The sequence below is a fragment of the Lemur catta genome, chromosome 16 (genome assembly GCF_020740605.2).
Source record: "Lemur catta isolate mLemCat1 chromosome 16, mLemCat1.pri, whole genome shotgun sequence".
NCBI lineage: Eukaryota > Metazoa > Chordata > Mammalia > Primates > Lemuridae > Lemur > Lemur catta.
The window spans coordinates 12,810,251-12,832,363 of NC_059143.1; positions in this window are offsets into that span (position 1 = coordinate 12,810,251).

Here is a 22,113-nt window from a genome sequence, read left to right on the forward strand (position 1 = left end):
TCATTACATTTAAAAAGAAATTCCTTTTAAAAATAAATTTAATTGTTTATATTTTAGGTTTACAACATGATGTTATAGGATACATACAGATAATGAAATGGTTACTTTATTATGCTTTGCAGATACTGCCTTTTTTGCAAAATGGTTTGTGACAACGCTGAGTTGAGCTAGTTTAGTGGAACCATTTTTCCAAGAGTATGTGCTCACTTTGTGTCTCTATGTCACATTTTGGTAATTCTTGCAATATTTCAAAAGTTTTCACTATTGTTATATCTGTTATAGTGATCTGGGATCAGTGATCATTGATGTTACTATTTTAACTGTTTAGGTTTGCCTCAAAATGGGCCCATGTAAATGGCTAACATGATAACTATTGTGAGGGTTCTGATTGCTCTACTAGTCTGCCATTCTCTGGTCTCTCTCTTTTTCCTCAGGCCTCCCTATTTCTTGAAATTTGGCCAATTAATAACCCAACAATGGCCTCTAAGTGTTTAAGTGAAAGTAAGAATCACACATCTCTCACTTTAAATCAAAAGCTAAAAATGATTAAACTTAGTGAGATAGGCATGTTGGAACTCGAGATAGGCTGAAAACTAGACCTTTTGTGCCAAATACTTAGCTGAGCTGTGAATGCAAAGGAAATGTTCTTGAAAGAAATCAAAAGTGCTATTCCAGTGTACACACAAATGATAAAAAAAAAAAAGCAGCCTTATTGCTGATATGGAGAAAGTTTGAGTGTTCTGGATTGAAGATTAAATGAGCCACAGCATTCCCTTAAGACCAAAGCTAATCCACAGCAAGGTTCTAACTCTCTTCAATTCCATCAAGGCTGAGAGACGTAAGGAAACTGCAGAAAAAATGTTTGACGTTAGCAGAGATTGGTTCATGAAGTTTAAGGAAAGAAGCCATCTCTATAACATAGAAGTGCAAGGTGAAGCAGCAGGTGCTGATGGAGATGTTATCCAAATGGTCTAGCTAAGGTCATTGATGAAAATGACCTCACTGAACAACAGATTTTCAACGTAGATAACACAGCCTTATATTGGAAGAAGATGTCATCTAGAACCTTCATAGCTAGAGAGGAAAATCAATGCCTGACTTCAAAGCTTCAAAGGACAAGATTACTGTCTTATTGGAGGCTAATGCAGCTCATGACTTTAAGTTGGAGCCAATGCTCATTTATCATTCCAAAAATCCTAGGACCCTTAAAAATTATGCTAAATCTACTCCAACTGTGCTCTATAAATGGAACAACGAAGCCTGGATGACAGCACATCTGTTTACAGCATGGTTTACTGAGTATTTTAAGCTCGCTGTTGAGACCCATTGCTCCAAAAAAATATTCCTTTCTAAATATTACTGCTCATTGACAGTGCACCTGGTCACCCAAGAGCTCTGATGGAGATGTGCAAGGAGATTAATGTTGTTTTCATGCCTGCTAACACAACATCTATTCTGAAGCCCATGAATCAAGGAGCAATTTTGACTTTCAAGTCTTATTGTTTAAGAAATACATTTCATAAGCCCATAGCTGCCATAGACAGTGATTCCTCTGATGGATCTGGGCAAAGTCAGTTGAACATCTCTGGAAAGGACTCACCATGTCAGATGCCCTTAAGAACATTTGTGAGTCATGGGAGGAGGTCAAATACCAACAATAACAGGAGTTTGGAAGAAGTTGATTCCATCCCTCATGGATGACTTTGATGGGTTTAAGACATCCATGGATTAAGTAACTGCAGATGTGATAGAAATAGCAGGAGAACTAACATTAGAAGTGGACCTTGAAGATGTGACTGAATTGCAGCAATCTCATGGTAACTTTAACAAATAAGGAGTTGCTTATTATGAGTGAGCAAAGACAGTGGTTTCTTTCTTTTTTTTTTTTTTTTGAGACATAGTCTCACTCTGTTGCCCGGGCTAGAGTGAGTGCCGTGGCGTCAGCCTAGCTCACAGCAACCTCAAATTCCTGGGCTTAAGCGATCCTACTGCCTCAGCCTCCTGAGTAGCTGGGACTACAGGCATGTGCCACCATGCCCGGTTAATTTTTTTCTATATATATTTTTAGTTGTCCAGATAATTTATTTCTGTTTTTAGTAGAGACAGGGTCTCGTTCAGGCTCGTCTCGAACTCCTGACCTCGAGCGATCCACCCGCCTCGGCCTCCCAAAGGGCTAGGATTACAGGCGTGAGCCACCGCACCTGGCTGAAAGTGGTTTCTGTAGATGTACTCTACTCCTGATGAAGATGCTGTGAACATTGTTGAAATGACAACAAGGGATTTAGAATATTACATAAACTTAGTCGATAAATCAATGGTGGCAGGGTTTGAGAGGACTGACCCCAATTTTGAAAGAAGTTCTACTGTGGGTAAAGTATTATCAAACAACATCACATGCTGCAGAGAAATTGGTGATGAAATGAAGAGGCAAGCTTCATTGTTGTCTTATTTTAAGAAATTTCCACAGCCACCCTAACCTTCAGCAACCACCAACCTGATCCGTCAGCAGCCACCAACATCAAGGCAAGACCCTCCACCAGCAAAAGGAACACAACTTGTTGAGGGATCAGATGATCGACAGCAGTTTTTAACAATAAAGTATTTTAACTTAAGGTATGTACTTTTTTTAGACATAATGCTATTGCACACTTAACAAACTACAGTATAGGGTAAATAGGATTTTTATATGCTCTGGGAAACCCAAAAATTCATGTGACCCACTTTATTTTGATATTCGCTTTATATCAGTGGTTTGAAACCAAACCTGCGATATCTGAGTTATGCTTACATAGTGAAGCAAATTACCATATTTATCTTCTCACATGCTACTTTTTTGTGACAAGAACAGTTAAAATGTGCTTCTTTAACAAAACTCTGAAATACAATACAATTTTCTTAACCACAGTGTGCATGTTGTATAATACATTGCATCTCTAGACTTATTCTTTCTACATGTCTGTTAGTTGGTATTTTTTGACTTACATCTCCCCGTTTCCTTACCTCACCCTGTCCCTGGTAACCATTGTTTTATTCTCTGTCTTTTGATATTTGACTTTTCTTTTTAGATTCCATATATAAGTGAGATCATACACTATTTTTCTATCTATGTCTAGCTTATTTCACTTAGCATAATGTCCTCCAGGTTCATCATGTTGTGGCAAATGGCAGGATCTCCTTTTTTTTAAGGCTGAATTATATTCCATTGTACATATATGCCCCATTTTTCTTGTCCTTTTATCCATTGGTGAGCATTTAGTTGTTTTCCATATCTTGGCTATTGTAAATGCTGCTGCAATGAACATGAAAGTGCAGATATCTTTAGGAGGTGATAATTTCAATTCCTTTGTGTATATATCCAGAAAAAGGATTGCTTGGTCATGTGGTAGTTCTATTTTTAATTTCTTTAGGAACCTCTTTATGTTTTCCATAATGGCTGTACCAACCTACATTCCCACCAACAATAAGGGTTCCCTTTTCTTCACACCCTTGCCAACATTTGTTATCTCTTGTCAGTTTGATAACAGCAATCCTAATGGTGTTAGGTGATATCTCATAGTGGTTTTAACTCACATCTCCCTGATAATTTGTGATGTTAAGCACATTTTCATATACCCGCTGGCCATTTTTATGTCTTTGGAGAAATGTCTGTTGAGGTCCTTTGTCCTTTGCCCATTTTTTAATCAGGTTATTTGGTTTTTTGCTATTGAATGGTAAGAGTTCTTTATAGATTTTAGATAATAATCCTTAATCAGATATGTGGTTTGCAAATATTTTTTCCTAGTTCATATGCTGCCTTTTCATTTTGTTTATTGTTTTGTTTGCTGTGCAGATGTGTTTGATATAGTTCCACTTATTTATTTTTGCTTTTGTAGTCTGAGCTTTTTGGTGTGATATCCAGAAAATCACTACCAAGGTCAATGTCGAGGATCTTTTCTCCTATGTTCTCTTTTAGGAGTTTTATGACTTTGGGTCTTAAATTTAGGTCTTTTATCCATCTTGAATTGACAAAAAATAGATTCTTTATCTTATTTTTATCCTTTTTGATTTCCTAGAGTGCTCTTCAACTATCTGAATTTTTCCATGACTCATCTAATATTAAAGTGATAGATTATAGGGACATATCTGCATTCCTGTTCTCTCTTTTTCCTTAACTCTTATAGCTGTCTCTCTCTCTGTATCTCTGACTCTCCATATATATATTATCCTATATATTTTTATGGATATATATCTATCCTATATATTTGTATATATCCTATGTATTTATAATATATAATATATATCCTGTATATTAAATATATGATATATTACAATATATACCATACAATTCATTTGTATATAGTAATATAATATACTATATACATGTAGCAATATGCACTATACTACTATAGCATATTTCCCTCTTATAGAAGATAGTGATTTCCTATTCCAGTAATTTTAAAAACATTTTAATTGTGAAAAATAACATACATAGAGACGTTATATAAAGAACAAATAATCAGCAACAGGGTTGAGCCATTGAGCATCTGTAATATCTCAGAAGCTTCCTGAATGGCCTTTCATAATTACAATCCCTTCCTTAGTTACAAAGGTAACTATTATCCTGACTTTTATGGTATTAATCCCTTCATATTTATTTATATTTTAGCATCTGGTTATGCATAAATTTACATAAATTAACCATAAGCACCATAGTTTTACCTGCTTTTTAACTTTATATAAATAGAAACATACATTTTTGCTCTTTTGAGTATGGCTGTTTTTATTGGAAGTTTCATTTATGCTATTCTACATAGCTATAGTTCATGTATTTTTGTTTAGCAATTTAATTATACTACATAAGTATGCCAAAATTTATTTGAAAATTCTATTGATAGTCATTGCATTTAATGTAGCCCAATATCCCTGCAAATATTTGGCATCTCAGACTTTTACATTTAGTCATTTTGTGATTGTATGAGGTATCTTATTGTGTTGTATATATGTATGTATTTATATTTGAGGTTAAACTTACAATGCACCTTGGTGAACTTTTACATATGTATAAGATCCTGTAAGTACTACCCAGATCAATGTATGTAGAATATATCCAGCACCCCCATAGTACGTTCACAATCCCCACCACATATTGAATTGCCACAATAGATCGTTTTGCTGTGTTTGAACTTCATATTCATATGAATTGAACCATACAGTACACATTTTTTTGTAACTGGCTTCTTTTGTTCAGCATTTTGTCTGTGATAGTAAGCCATGTTTTTGCATGAAGCACTTATTAATTTTCTGTAATTTCTAATGCATGATTTGCTTATCCATTTTACTGTTGATGGGCATTTGAGTTACTTCCAGTTTTTGTCTCATGTACATGACGCTGCTGTGTATTCATTTGGTGAACATCATCACTCATTTATTTCAGTATATTCCCAGGAGTGGAAAGGCTAGGTCATAGGGTGTATATATGTTTAGCTTTAGCAAACACTGATAAATAGTTTTCCAAAGAGGTTTCATCAATTTACACCCTCACCAGCAATATATGAGAGTTCCACTTGCTTCACATCCTTGGAAACACTTGAAATTGTCAGTCTTTATCATTTTAGTCATTCTGGTGGGTGCATGGGGATATCTCTTGCATTCTTAATTTGCATTTCCCTTTTAATATGCTCATTGGCCACTTGTCCATTCTCCTTTGTGCTTCTATAAGAGCCTTTTCAAGTCTTTTGCCCTTTTAAAACATTAGGTGAACAATTAATTTCTTGTATACTAATAGGAGTACTTTGTGTATTTGAAAGTATGAATCCTTTGTCAAAGCAGGAGACTGTAAATACAGTCTGTGGCTTGTGTTTTATTTGTCTAATTTTGTCTTCTGATAAATAAATGTTCTTAATCCTAATAGAGGCCAATTTATTAAATTTTTCCTTTGGTGCTTTTCATTTCTTTGCAGAATATTTGCCTATCCCAAGATCATGAAAGTATTTTCCTGTTTTTTCCTAAAGCTTTACATTTTAGTGTCCACATTTAGACATAGGCAGTTCTATGTATGGTGTAAGGGTTAAGATACATTTTTTCCCCATGTAGATATCCATTTGACCCAGCACCACTTATTGAAAGTCTATCTGTTCCCCAGTAAATTTAAGTGTCACATTTGTGAGAAATCACTGTTACTGACTTAATTACTGTAGCTTTTAATCAATTTTGATATCTTGCAGCATGAGTCCTCCTGTATTGACTTTCTTCTTCAAGATTCCATTGCCTATTTTTGGCCTTTTATTTTTCCATATATCTTTGAATATCAGTCTGCCAATTTCCACAAATATTTTCTGAGATTTAAGTCAAATTTTCCCAAACTATAGATAAATCTGCAGACATTTGCAACTTTACAATATTGTATTTATTAATGCACAAGGATGGCACAATTCTTTATTTCTCTAAGTCTTATTATATTCCTTAATAACATGTTGTAGTTTTCTGTTTAAGATATATTTTTATTAGATTTCTTCCTAAGTGTTTGATATTTTTAATGCTAATATAAAATATTTTATTTTCTCATTGCTATTGCTGGTATAAAGATATAAAATTAACAACTCTATTAATCTTGTATCGAGAGATCTGCCTAAATTATCTTACTAATTCTAATAGTTTGCCTATAGATTCTTTGGGATAACCTATGTACCCAATTGGGACATCTGTAAATAATGATTATTATATGTCTTCTCTTTCAAACCTTATATATGTATTTTTTCTTTTGCCTTGTTTGTTGCAATGGCTAAGACCTTTAGTGCCATATTCAATCAAACTGGTGAGTGTACAAATTTTTCTTATTCCAGATCTCAGGGGTAAAGTATTTACTATTTCAACTATAAGTATAATGTTTGCTACAGGTTTTTTGTAGATACTTTTTATCTATAATATCTACAAATAAGTTATTGCTTTTTTAGCAAGTTTTTAAAATTGTAACTAGGCATTGGATTTGTTATATTTATATTTTCCTACTTCTATGGAGATATTCATATTTTCTCTCTTTTTTCTGTTGCTATGGAAAGTTACATTGATTTTGAATGGTAAAGCTATCTTGCTTTCCTGGAATAAATCCAATTTTATCGTGATGCAGTTTCTTTTTTTATAGATCACTAACTGGATTTGATTTGAAATATTATGTTTAGGATTGTTGCAATTATGTTCCTGAGAGAGATTGGTTGGCCCATAATTTGCCTTTCTTGTGATGTCTTTGTCAGGTTTTGCTATTAAGGTTATAATTGTTTCATAAAATAAGTTTAATTTCTTTTATATAAATTTATTAGAATTACATGGGCTTAGATATTTTTATGAGAAGATCTATATGCATCTAATTTCTTTCAAAGATATTTCAGTGTTTTGAGATTAAACTTTAAGGTCTTAGATCATTAGTTTTAGCCTCTCCTTTTTCTCATATAAGCATTTGTAAATTGTACATTATATTTATAAGTCTTTTGAGCACAGCTTTAACTGTATTCCACAGATTTTGGCATATACATCTCATCACCATTTAGTTTAAAATATTTTCTAATTTTCAACATTATTTTCTTTGATCTATGGGCATTTACAAGGACAGCATTTAATTTCTCAATATTTGGGCATTTTTGATTATATTTTCTTATTGATCCTTACTTTAATATCACTTAATTTTATGCTGTCAGAGCACTTGCATAATTTGAACATTTTGAAATGGTTTTAGACTTTATGATACAGCAGAAGGTCAAGTCAGGTTAAATATTCTGTGAGCAGTTGTAAAGACTTAATTTAAGGTTCATCTAAAAATCAGATTCACAAGACTCAAATAAGCCACATCTGCTTTTCAGAGGAACAGAGCTGGGAAGTTGAGATGAAATTCTCTTGCAAAAGGAAAAGGGATTTGTCAACCTATTTATTTTTCAAGTAGATAAAGTAAGACCTTAGAACACTTTCACTCCATTTACATTCCCATATTTTTCCTACTTTTCTTGTTTTTTAATTGCCTCTTTCTCTTTTTGCATACACACACATTTTAAAATTTTTGATATAATTTCAAACTTACAGAGAAGTATGAGAACTTGCCATACACTACCTTACACAAAATCACCGATTATTTATATTTTTGCTCTGTTCTGTATCGTTTTGTCTCTCTCTCTCTGTCTGTTGCAAGGCTCAATCTACCTATGGCTCTTCTCTGGTGCAGTTCTCCAGGGTTCCCAGCTGAGACCTGTGGGGTTCCTGAAGCCTCCTCCTTGCCGGTTCTGAAGCCACTTGCTGTCTCCCCAGAGCTGTGAAGCTGCTTTCCTACACTTGCTGCTTAGCTTCTTCCAGTCCTGCCCCGGGCAGCTGAATTGGGATATGCCTGTACTGGAAAACAAGTTCCAAGAGTAGATCTGGTTTCGCCTCCCTTTTCTAAAGGATCTTAGCCCCTCAGTCTTTATTTGCCTTAGGAACCCCAGTGGCACTCAAATCTCTGCTGGTTTCTCTACATTTCAGCTGCTACCCTCACTCTGGCCTCTGTATCCCCTTGCTTTGCATTACAAGTGGGTAAATGACCCAAGCAGAAAAGCTGATGCAGGAAACAGAGCTGAGAAAATTTCCTTCTCTCCAGGGTCTGACCCCTCAGGTCTTGGCTGCCTTGGCAGCATTGTGATGCCATTGAACCAATATTTTTGTGTTTTATATAGTTTAAAATTTTTTTTTTCAGTAGCAGTATTGTTCTGGTACATGGCTGGGATCCAAATACCTTATCTTCATATGTTTAACTAACATGCTTAAGGCTGTCACTTATTTTTTAAAAATCATAAATGTAGTCTATTGTTTTCCTATTATGTAAAGGGAAGTTTTATCTTTTACACTTTCCCAACGCAAAAATGTACACACTCTCCCACTCCCAATACTGTCAAAAATGTACGGAACAGTTTTTTTGTTAAATTAAAATTAAATTTTATTATAAATATGTAAATATTTTCTTTTGACCCATATAATGTACTTTGATTACATTTCTTTTTATATACTACCATTTATTTTTCCTGGAATTAATAATTACTTCTACTTACTTTTATTTTCTTTGGTTACTGTTTTAGTCCCCTATGACTACGGTAACGAATCATCACAAATGTGGTGGCTTAAAACAGCATAAATTTATTCTTTTATAGTTCTGGAGTCCAGATGTATATGTAAAGAAAAATAAATCTCAGGACTCTCTCCCGCCAACTCCTTGTGCAAAAGGAAAGGTCAAGCCTGGAGGCTGAGTCATACAACACCAGCTTCCAAATGAATAGCTGTTACTAACATTATTCGCTAGCCAGATCCCCATGGAAAGGTAAAAGGCCTCAGGCATCTACAAGGACTGCCTCCACAGATCATTCAAAGGAAGATTCCATGCTGGCCTGCCATAAGCAAGGACATGAAATTTGTAACTTTGGGTCTGCAGGCTAAGTCTAGCTCCTAAAACTAATGTCTGTCCAATTCCACACTAATAGTGTTGATTACAAGTTTATCTCCCCAGGTGCAGAGCAGAGACAGGACAAGATCAATCATTCTTCCACCTACCCAGGAACATCTACATAATCGATGCTTCCTTTATGCCCTTTTTCTCTTCAAACATGCACCTTATCTCATGTTAAATGTAGATTTCCTGATTCTCACAAGAACCATTTGCCTCACTGCCCACCCCTCTCCTTTTTCTTTCTGTATGCCCTCTCCCCTTTAGATGCTGAAGTTCCCAAATCCCCCTTTGGAAAAACAGTCACAGGTGCATATGTGGTTTGTATTTTTCCCGGACACATCCTCAAACTTTGGCTTAATAAACCTTCATTGTTTGAGATCTTTGCCCTGGCCACTTATTTTGGGTTGTCATATGAAATCAGTTTACCTGGGCCAAAGTCAGGGTGTTGGCAGGGCTGGTTCCTTCTGGAGAATCTGGGAGATAATCCATTTCCCTGATTTTCCAGCTTCTGGAGAACACCCGCATTCCTTGGCTCATGACTCTTTCCTTGTGTCACGCCTGCTTCTTTTGGTGTTACATCTCCTACTTTCTCCTTTGACCTTCTTACCTCCTTCTTGTTAGGACCTTTGTGATTATATTTAGGACTCACCCCAATGATCCAGGATAATCTCCCCATCTCAGGATCCTGAATAAGTAGCATCCACACGTCTCTTTTGCCTTGTGAACTCAAATAAAATCTTAAGCCCCAGCCAACTGAATGGACCCCTTCTTGGCCAAGAGGACCCCAGAAATGCCCTATAGCTGAGTTGCTGGTGATGTGTCACTTCTAGTGCAGAGCATTTAAGAGCCAGTGAAGTCTGCTGACTTCCTTTCATCCACTGTCACAGCTACCCTGGACACCATGGATTAAGATGGTGGAGCCACAGGACTAAACAGTCCATCCTTGAGTCAGTGACTCACTGCTCCTAACGAAGCTGCTCTGGAGAGCTGCCCAACTTGCAGTAGATTTTGCATGATTGAAAAGTAAACCTATGTATTTGACCTCTGAGATTTGGGGGTTGTTTGTTACCACAGAATACTCTAGTCCTAGCCTATCCTAAGTAATATAGGTTGGTATTGAATTTTTGATTGAAAATAATTTTCCTGGAGAATTTTGAAGATATTTCTCCATTGTTTTCTACCTTCCAATGTGCTACTGAGGAGGCCAAAATCATTCAGATTTCTGATTTTTTTTAATAGATATGTTTTTTTTTCTCTTCAAAATCGTTAAGATCTCTTTATCCTCAATGTTCGTAAATGTCATAAGTTGTTGTGAGTCTTTTCATTCAGCTTGTGGGTTTATGGGCTCTTTCATCCCAGAAAATCATTTTTCACTTCTAACAAATTTTATTATATTTGAAGAATATCCTCCCTTCTACTTCCTTTGTTTTCTCTTTCTGGAACTTCATATACTTGGATATTATACCTCCTGAATTAAGCCTTTAATTTTTTTATCAGTACTATCCAATTTCCCATCTCTTAGTGTGTTGTTCTGGGATATTTTATCAACTTGATGTTTCAAATATATCTTTCTGTTTTTAAATTTACCTTTCTGTAGTTTAATTTCCAAGAGCTTTCTTCTTGCTTTCTGAGTATATCTTTTTTATAGCAACCTCTTTTTATTTTGTGGATGCTATGTGTTATTGTATCTTTTTGTAAGTATATTATATAATTTTATAATATTCTGATCTATTCCCTTATACAGTCTCCATTCTCTAATAATTTTTTGTTTATGTCTTGTTTCTTAAAAGTTATTTGCCTTTATATTAAAGCTGCTTGTCAAATATTGGCTGCCCACTTAGATTTATGAGTAAGGCACTGAAGCTAGTAAGAAGTTATTGTGTTTAGGCAGAACCTACCCAGTGGCTGGATTCACCAGAAGTGAAGAAGCAAGGATCTAGACATTTTAAAAGATCCCCAGAAGTCTGTACCTTTGGTATTTTTTTCCTTGGCTGAAAAGTTGGTTTATCCAAAAATAAATTCTATAATTCCCTGCTTTAGTGCTACCAACTGGCTATCAGTTTTCTGAGACCAAAGTATAGGAAGACTCTGGGGCTATTAAATTACTTAATCTTTTTTAGTAAGACATTCAGTGTGTCAAGTATTGCCAAGTCCCTCTAGTTCACCTCTCAGAATGAAAACACAAAGGTTTTTCCTGGTAAGAGGGAAGGAGTAGTTTGCTTGTCCCAGGGAAGAAAGGTTATCTGAGGATTTAACTTCTTAAGCTGACTTTTAACCAATCCTCTTGTTTTGAATCTTATTTGTACTCTTTGGAGATGGCTGAGGCCTCCAATTTCTGAGCATGTTGGGGCTCTGTTGTGAGAGTAAGTTTGCATCTCTTGGCCTCTCCACACTCGGTACTTTGCATTCCTGACATCAAGGTTTGAGAATTCCACTTGGTCCACATCCTCACCAGCATGAATTGTTGTCAGTTTTCTTAATTTTAGCCATAAGTAGGTATGTAGTGCTATATCATTGTGGTTTCATTTGTGTTTCTCTAGTGGCTGGAATTGAATATCTCGTCATGTATTTATTTGCCATCTTTTCTTTGGCAAAGGGTCTGCCAAAATCTTTTGCCCATTTTTTCTTTGAATTGGGTTTTTAAAAATTGTCTTCTTATTCTATAGTTTTTGGGTAACATGTTCTGTAAATGTCTGTTAGGCCCATTTGTTTTAGAGTCCTATTAAGCTCAGTGTTTCTTTGTTGATGTTCTGCCTTGATGATCTGTCTAGTTCTGTCAGTGGAGTGTTAAATTCCCCGGCTACTTTGATGCTGTCATTTATTTCTTTTCTTAGGTCTAGTAGAATTTGCTTTATGAATCTGGGAGGTCCTCTGTGAGGTGCACATCCATTTAGGATTGTTATATCTTCCTGCTGAATTTCTTCCTTTGTCATAATATGATGACCATCCCTGTCTTTTTTAACCATCATTGATTTAATGTCTATTTAATCTTATATGAGCATAGCTATTCCTGTTTGCTTTTGGTTTCCATTTGTGTGAAATATTTTTACCATCCCTTTACCTTGAGTTTCTGAAGGTCCTTGTGAGTTAGATGGGTTTCTTGGACACAGCATATGATTGGGTTGTGTTGTTTCATGCACTCAGCCAATCAATATCTTTTACATGGAGCATTAAGACTGTTTACATTCAATGTTAGTATTGATATGTAGAATATTGTTTTGTTCATCATGTTGAATGAACTTTGTTGTTTTTTTCCCCCTTGTACTACTGTTTTACAATAGCTATGAACTTTAATTTTTAGTTGTTTTTACACTGGTGAGTATTGATTGTTCTGTTCCAAGTACAGAGCACTTTTTAGCATTTCCTGTAGGACAGGTCTAGTGATGACCAATTCCTTCAGTGTTTGCTTGTTTGGAATCTTGGCTGGCAGTATTCTGTTTCAGATGACTAAAAATGGGATCCCAATCCCTTCTGGCTTGTAAGGTCTTTGCTGAGAAGTCTGCAGTTAGTATAATGGGTTTTCCTTTGTAAGTTGTAACTTTAGTCTTGCAGCTTGTGAGATTTTTCTCCTTCACTTTGATTTTCGTCAAACTGATGACTATGTATCTTGGTGATGTCCTATTTGCTATTAATCTTCTAGGTGTTCAATGGCCATTTTGTATCTGGATATCTAAATCTCTGGCAATATCAGGGAGGTTTTCCATGCTTTTTGCCTTTTCTTCTTTTGCCTCAGGTATACCTACGATTATTTAATTGGCTAGTTTTACATAGTCCCATTTTTCTCTGAGTGATTGTTCATTTTTCTTTATTCTTTTTTTGTACATATTTGGCTGATTGGTTTAACTTGAAAGCCTTGTCTTCAATCTGTGAATTATTTTTTTGCTTGGTCTAGTCTGTTGTTAAAGCTTTCTGCTGTATTTTGCAATTCTGTAAATGACTCATTCACTTCTTTAAGTTCAGTTATAACTTTTCTTATCTATCTATTTTGAGAATTTTTCATTCATGTCCTGAATTATATTTTTGGTTCTTTGGTGTTGGTTTTCAACATTATCATCAATCCCATTCATCTTATTTGCCATCCATATTCTGAATTCCATATCTGATGTTTCACCAGTTTCCTTTAGGTTGGAGTCTATTTTTGGAGACCCATTTTGATCCTTTAGGAGTTTTGAAACAGCTTGTGCCTTCATGTTGCCAGTGTTCTTATGTTGGCTCCTTCTCATCTGAAACCTCTTCTCTCAGCTCCAGACAGATAAGTTTGTCATGTGTCTGTCTGTTCTCTTCTGCTGGGCAGTCTCCTACTTAATGCAAAGGAGAGGTCCCTGGATGGCACACTTGTGTTCTTGGAATATCGACCTGGCAGGAGAGGGGCAGATGTACTGAGAGCCTATAATGCATCTTTTCTCCTGCACTGTCCCATTCCCCTATGGTTCTTATAGTCTAAGCTGGTGTTGGGGGATATTCCAGAGTGATGGGTTGGTCCCAGGCTGCTGTTGGAAGCTGGGCATGTCCCTCTTCAAGGAGGTGAGTGGCATGGGAGTTTGCTCAGCCTAGGTCTCCCCAAAGCAGTGGCAATGGTGGCTCAGCAAACCTATTTAGATGATGGCCATGGCTACAAGGGCTATGGACATTCACTTCAACAACACTCATGCTGCAGTAGCAGCGTGCAGCAGGGAGCGGTGTGAGGTGAGTGGCGCCATGGTGGCAGGTGAGGCTGTGGAAGTTCACAGTACAATAGCACTCAAGGAGTGGGACTGTGATGGTACCCAGGGGACAGAGTGGCCAAGGCACATGTTGTGTGGAGGGAAGGGCCATAGGGTCATTCAGCAGGTAGGGCCACTAAAGCATGTGTGCAGGGCTATAGCAGTTTGTCGGAGGCAGGGCTGTGGTGGCTAGGTGGCTTGCAGCTGGAAGGGCCATGGAGAAATGGGTCATGCTGCCAGTGAATTGTAGTAGCTGAGGCTTTCTCTCTGACTAGAACTGGTGGTGGTAGCTACTGCAGTGCTATTCCGGTGCCAGTGGTGGTTGTGCTATCTAGTTGGCAGTGGCAGATGCTAGGGGTCTGGGCACCTGCTCTGCTCAAATATACCTGTAGATGGGGGCTACATGGTGCTTCCATCCCTGCTCCCTCCTTGGCCTGGTAGGGGTGATGGGGAGGTGACTGCAGTGGAGCAAATTCCTGAGTAGACAGGGCACTCCTAGGCTGAGAGCTTAGAATGTCATCAGGTGCAGCAACCTGGGATTGGAAGCCAGTGAGCCCCCTCTTTGCCTGCTCTCCAGTGCGAAAGCAGCTCCCCAGTCAGTCCAAAGGCCTGTCATGGGAGCCCTCTCACATCTCAGGTTGCACTGTCTGCTGGAGAAGTTTGGAGTCCTGGAGTTCTCTCCCATGAACCTTCTGCATGTGCGGGCCTCTTCCCCACGTATCTTCTGATCCTGCCAAGTGGTTCACCCCACTTTCCTCTCCTTCACTTTGGGTGTCTCCAGTTGCTTCTCTAATGATTCACAATGCTCTCTCTAGGACTACATCCGTAGGTGAACATCGACTTGCAACTTTCAATCCTTTCTTTGGAAGCAGCATGTGCAGGCTGTTTTCAGTCTGCCATCTTGGCCCCCTATTTTCAAATAAAAAGTAAGACATCGTTGATAGATTAGAACCCATTCTATAACTCTTTTACCCTATTCCTATTTCTTCTTTTCTAGAGTTAATCATTATCCTGAAGTTGAATACACTTTTGATATTATATATATGTAATCTGTAAATAATATGTAACATTGTTTTTAATATTTTTGAAATTTACATAAATGCTATAATCTGTATGTATTATTTAGGCACTTACTTTCTTTTCTTGACTTTATATTTTTAAGATTTATCCATATTTATATGTGTGGCCCTGGCTCATTCATATTTATTGCTGTAAAGACATTCATTATGTGATTCCATCACAATTTATTCATTTCTTGAATGATAAGAAATTTATCGTATTTATATTTTTTGCTATGATAACCAAGACTTAATAGATATCCCTAGCATGCCCTCTTCTATAATTGTCCAAAAGTTTCTCTAGAGTATGTTTCTAGAAACAGAACTGCTGTATCATTTGTTATGTGCATCACCAACTTTGTTCTATCCACTATTATATGGCTCTTCATTATTATTATATTATATGGCCATTATAGCCATATAGCCATTATCTTTTCCAAAGCGTTTGTATGAGCTTATTCTCCCTAGAGTAGTATAAGCAATGTCTTAGTTCTGCATTTTGTGTCAACACTGGTATGGTCAAGCTTTTAATCTATCAAGCCAACTTGATAGATTTGGTTTTTTCCTTGTTGATTCATAAGACATATCTTTATTGTGGATAATAACCTTTTGATGGTTACATGGTTTTAAAATATCTTTTTTCATTCACTATCTTATAATTGAGCTTTGTTTATTAATATTTAGTCATTAAATTCCATTTAATTAGGGAAAAATCATTTTTGTGCATTATTGTGCATTTTCCATCTTTTTAAATGAGGTTCTTTTTTTTTTACCCTGAGATTCCAAGTTTTAAAGTTTTGCTTTTTCTATTTAAATTATTAATCTCTCTAGAATTTATACTTCTTTATACTAGGTTATGATTCCTATTTTTTTTCATATGGGTGGGCCATTGTTCTAGGCAATTTGGAACAGTTTGTACTTTCTTTTGCTGCTTTGTAATGGTGCTTATAAAATTCTGATAGATGCATAGAGCTTTGTCTGGTCTTTTTTCTGCTCTCATCTCTATGCACCAATACCACATTGATTTTTTTCTGAAATTGCTACATCTTAATAACAACTTTATACTTTTTACTTTTCTTATTCAAAATATTTGTGGCTACTCTTGGCCTTCAGTCTTCTATAAAAATTTCAGAATCAGTTTTCAAGTTTCATGAGCAATCTTTTTGGCATATTGATTAGAATTACATTAATGTCTGGAGAGCCAATAAATATCTTTATGATATTAAATGTTCTATTCATTTTTATTTATTTTAGATAGTGGTCTTTAAGAGTACTATAGTTTTCTCCTTTGTACTTATTCTTTTATACCATAATGAATTGATTTCTCTTTCTTTCTTTCCTTCCTTTTGTCCTTTCTTCTTTCTCTCTCTCTTTCCCTTCCTTCCTTTCTTTATTTCTTTGTAGAATGCTCTTTTATCCCACTTTATAAATTCTAACTGGTTATCATTGGTTTAAAGGAATACTATTGATTTTTACATTCTGACCTTGAATCTAGCAACCCTGCTCAATTGTCTTACTAGTTCTAATAATGCGTCTATATATTTTCTTGAGTTACCTATGTAGATAATAAATAATGACAAATTTCCTTTTTATCACTAATTAAATTTTTTATGGATACATAATAGTTTTACATATTTATGGGGTATGTGTGATACTTTGATATAAGCATACAATGTGTAATGATCAAAATATTCCTTTACTTTCCTTTCCACCTCCTTCAGTGCATGGTAAACTGCTTTTTTTTTTTTTTTTTGAGACAGTCTCATTCTGTCACCTTGTTTAGAGTACAGTGGAGTCATCATAGCTCACCTCAACCTCAAACTCCTGGGCTCAAGCAATCCATCTGCCTCAGCCTCCCAAGTAGCTGGGACTACAGGTGCATGCCATCACACCCGGCTAATGTTTCCATATTTTTGTAAAGACAGGGTCTCATTCTTGCCCTGGCTGGTCTCAAACTGCTGAGCTCAAGCAATCCTCCCACCTTGGCCTCCCAGAGTGCTAGGATAACAGGTGTGAGCCACCATGCCCGGCCTGACTTTTGTAATTTCAAAGTAGTGCAAGTGAAAATGACATTTTGAGATATATGCAACAATTATTATTAGACATTAAAATAGCTGTATTTCCTATTGTTGAAAAAACTCACTGTACTCTAGTTTGTAAACTGTGGAAAGATTGTTACATTTCATTGGAGGTAAATTTTCTTTTACCCATTCAAGTTTGTGGACATCCCTGAATTTTACCCACGGACAACCCAGCATTAAGAGTCCCTGTTTGAACAGCCTGTTTCCCTATAATCGGTTTCCTCTGTTGCCTTGCATCTCCTCTCTGGGATTGAGGAGGAGATAGCACAGAGCTAAGTCACAGGTCTTTAATCAGAAAATCCAGTAGGCTATTTTCAAGCTGGGATTGATACTTCTTCCAGAATTCAAAAGAAAATGATAAAGACATGAAATTATAAATAAAAGGACAAAATTAAAGAACAAAAAACTAAAATACATTTACAAGTAATATTTTTATGTATATGCATTAAAATTGTATACATATTAAAAAGAACAAGAGACCTAAAATAGATATAAATGATATAAAGAAAAGGTGATACAAATAAGCAATGGCCCAATAAATTACGAAGGAAAATTCTAAGCAACTCAAATTTTTACATTGAAAAGACTCCCTAAATAGAGAGCTAAAATAATTAAAACATATTCACAGATTGGCATTTTTACCATCCATTTATCCCCCAGGTTTTAAAAAAGTTTAGAAGAATACAAATGGAAATAAATAGGATCATAAAAATATAAAAACTGAGGCATCATTCCTGTTATAAATATATATACATACATAAATATAGATGTATATTTCCAGATGAAGATGATGTAATGCCTTTTAGAGAAAAAAGATTGTAGCAAAAAATTTCTTGCTACAAAATCAGTGCGTAAGAAAAGATACAGATATCTTTCCTTTTGGAATTTCTGGAAAAAGGCATGCTGGCATCAGTGAACTTTCTAGCAGCTAAAAGCTTCTCGCAGGTGAACAAAAAGTTCTAGTGGGTAAAAGCTTCAGGGTTAGTGAGTAGATCCAGATTTTTGAATTAGGATTTCTTGCTATCTTGTGGGCCTCTACCTTTATTCTTAAAGTATATGTTCACAGGTCTCCTAAGTACATTTTTTTGCCTGAATTTATCAACCAATTCAAGTGGTTGTTTGATTTATCTCACTGTACTACATCCATACACTGTCTAAACATTGTGAATTTCAGCCTAAATTTTCTGTGGAAAACTTATGGTGGCTTGAATTGGCACTGCAGGTAGACTCTTTTGAAATTATGTTCTTAAAGAAAGATTTATGGCTGTGTAGTATATCTCTTCATCTTTTCCACAAATGTTGACAACAATTGCCACACACAGAGACTCTATGCCATTTGTACGAGTTTGGGTGACCTCTGGAGAAAACAATTTGAATCAAGTATTAATATTTACTGGAGAGGTAACTAAAGACTGGTGTAGGGACCAGAAGAAGTAAGGCCAAGGAAGCCAAGGCAGCCAATAAAGGAGACAGTATCATCCTAGCCCCACGGTTGGTAACTGGAGCTTAATGCTGTTGGAGAACTCTGGGAGTCAGTGCACAACACGTGCCTCAGGTTGTGTCCCCATCCTGGAGGCAGGGAGGTAGGATGTTCGTACACCTACCCTTTATCAAGTATGGCTGAAGTTTGTTCCTGGATGTTAGGGGAGGCTTATATTTTCTGGCACTCTTGGCCTACTGTGCCACGGGGGAGAGACCGCGCTACTTTGAGCACAAGTACTCAGGCAGTTGAAAGGACTTTGTGTGAGGCTCAAGGGGCTATAGGCAGGGCCTCAACTGCATTTATTACAATATACTCTTGGTGATTGGTACATGGATATATTAATTAAGTATATTAGTTAGGTACATCCAGCAAAATATGAATGTGAGTGTAAATTTAATGTTTCTATTTAACAGGGGAGAATATTTAAGATACCAAAGACTGTGAGAGGGAAAAAAAAAGATAAAACTATATAGCTACAGCCATGGCATACAAGGCCAAAGCCAGATAACATTTTATTACTCTGGTGGATAAGGCTATCAAAAAGATAATGTTAATTAATAATCAGATAATAATAATAAAATAATTAATAATTAGTTAATAGTCAAAAAGCCACCTGAGCTGAAAACTTTATTTTAGAGGCTTAGGAAAGGGGAGATCAATGTTTTAAAATGAGTCACTTTAATTATCAGGTATATAGAGGAAAAAGAACTTGTAATAGCAAGCGAGCACATAAGGTAAAGTGTGGACAAAATTCTGTCTACTGAAGTTATCATCTCATTCACCAACGGTCAAATGTGGGTAAATGGTGAGAACTACTTGGGAAGTGACAATGTCAAGATGAAACTGTCAGGAATGTCAGCTGAATTGCAATCCTTATAACTTCTTTCATTAAGTTTACAGCTTACTCATTGCAGACTGGAAAAATACCTGACTTCTAATGGATCACTGACAGCTAGTGAAAAAGGTTGGATAATTCCAACAGTGCATCAAAAACTGTGCCTGCCAACTTAATTCAAAGAACTGATGCTGCTATCAGTGCTTTATGAGGGCCACATTTATTAATATGGGGGCCCTAATTAATAGCACCCACTTTATTACTGGTTAAAGAAAGACGTATACCCAAATACAACTCCTTAGAATTTGGGTCACAGATGATTAGAGCCAAGAACATTAATCTTGGACCCGATGAGTGGTGGCGAACATGCATTCACCTTGATTTTGGATAATTTTATTCTGAAGAAAGCAAAATTAAATACTCACATCAGGTAATAAGTAAAACAATAAATTAAGAATGAAGAATCTATAGAGTTAGATATTAAACAAACTCAACCCCAAGCCAAAAATATTACTAATATATACACTAGTAACCAGTGGAAGTATAACTTGTGAATGGTGTTCTCTGAGCTGTTGGAGTAAATGTACCCATGTTTGAAAACTTGGACCTGTGTCGTTTTCAAGCGGAATGTCATTATTTTACTGGATTTACAATTTTGCCAAACAAGATGGACACCCGTGTTGATCTAATGCGGGAATTTAATGTGACACTTCAAGACTATTGATAAGAAGTGGATTCCATTGATAAGAAAAACAAGTGTGAGATGTATCAGGAAGTCCTTGGTGACCCTGCCTCAGTTGGCCAAGACTCTTGACTATGGGCCAGGTGACCTTAATCTAGGAAAATATAGATTTGGTAAATAGTCTCTAATAGAGGTATGCAATTCCACTCAAGGCTTGGGTCATTCCGATTCTTTCTTTCTTTATTTTTATTTTATTTTTGAGACAGAGTCTCTCTGTTGCACAGGCTAGAGTGCTGTGGCACTAAGCTCACAGCAACTCCTGGGTTCAAGTGGTCCTCCTGCCTCAGCCTCGGAAGTAGCTGGGAATACAGGTATGCACCACCACGCCTGGTTAATTTTTTTCTATTTTTAGTTGCCCAGCTAATTTCTTTCTATTTTTAGTACAGATGGGGTCTCACTTTTGCTGAGACTGTCTCAAACTCCTGACCTCAAGTGATCTTCCCACCTCAGCTCTACAGAGTGCTAGGATTACAGGTGTGAGCCACCATGCCCGGCCTCAGTTCTAAGATATAATTTATGTAAAGCAAAGGAATGAAAATATGAAATAGCCTTTAGTCTTTTTATCCACTACTATACAGTGAGAATTTTTGTATACTTGCTACTTTACATTTTAAAAAATTCTGGTGGAGAACTGATATAGTCTTTCAGTACCCCAAATTAGAAAGGAAAATTTGTGACTGGGTGTCATCACTTTGAATTATGAAAGATATAAAAATGGAGAGAGGTAATTTTGAAGAAAGACACAGTGTCCTGAGTGTGGTCCCGAAGGCTGACTGCAGATAGACCTCTTCTGCCCACCCTCTGAAGACACGGTTGTGCTTGCTGGTGTGTGCTGAGGTCTGTAGTTCTGCTCATTTGTGGAACAATTCAGAAAATGAAACCACATAAGCAGAGAACTGAGAAGACAGCATGAATAATATCTGATTTTTAATTAATATTATCTTAAAGAGGACTGTATCAAAACCTTGGTGACTTATGTTTGTCTCTTGGAGTTTTGAGGCTTTTACTCATTCACTGCTTTTCAAAATTAACTAATTAATAAGTATAGGGCTGGAAAGGAGAAGAGCAATCTCCTTCCCTGATTTTTGGCCAAGAATTTTCTCTAAATGATGTGCAATAATAAAACTGTAGTTGTTTCCATGATGTATGCTTATACTTTCATTTTCTCTATTCTCCAATTTGCTGAGAACCTACTTAGAAAATCTTTCACATGAATTATCTTATGCATGTTGTAAAAGCCATTTGAAATAATTTACATAAAATATGGTGATGTACATGAGAAAAACTGAATGATGACATTTTTTAAGATCCCACATTGTTTTTGGGAAAAGCAATCAATCTGTCGATATTTTGAAAATCATGACAAATTGTGAAAGAAAGAGGAGTGTATTTTAAAATAGCAAATCATGCAAATGATCTAACAATTTTACTTGAACCCAGCTATAGACAGAGTACAACAATGAGATGAAATGGATTGCAAATAAGGAAACTATGAAAAAGTAAAGACTAAATTCTAAAATAGTACTTTTTTTCTTAAAAATAAAGGTTGTCTGGGAAATCATTCTGAGCGAAAGTTGAAAAACACTGTATATTTATAGAGAAAAAAGTTACTTTGGGAATCTGATATCATATCCTAAACTGAGAAAAGAAATGCTCAATTCAAAGGCATCCACTAAAGCATGTCTATTGTGGCATTTCCAGATGGAAGCCTAAGGAAGCAGAGTTACACTATGGTGCCACTCATCAGGTGGAATGACCAAAAAGACATTAGAAGA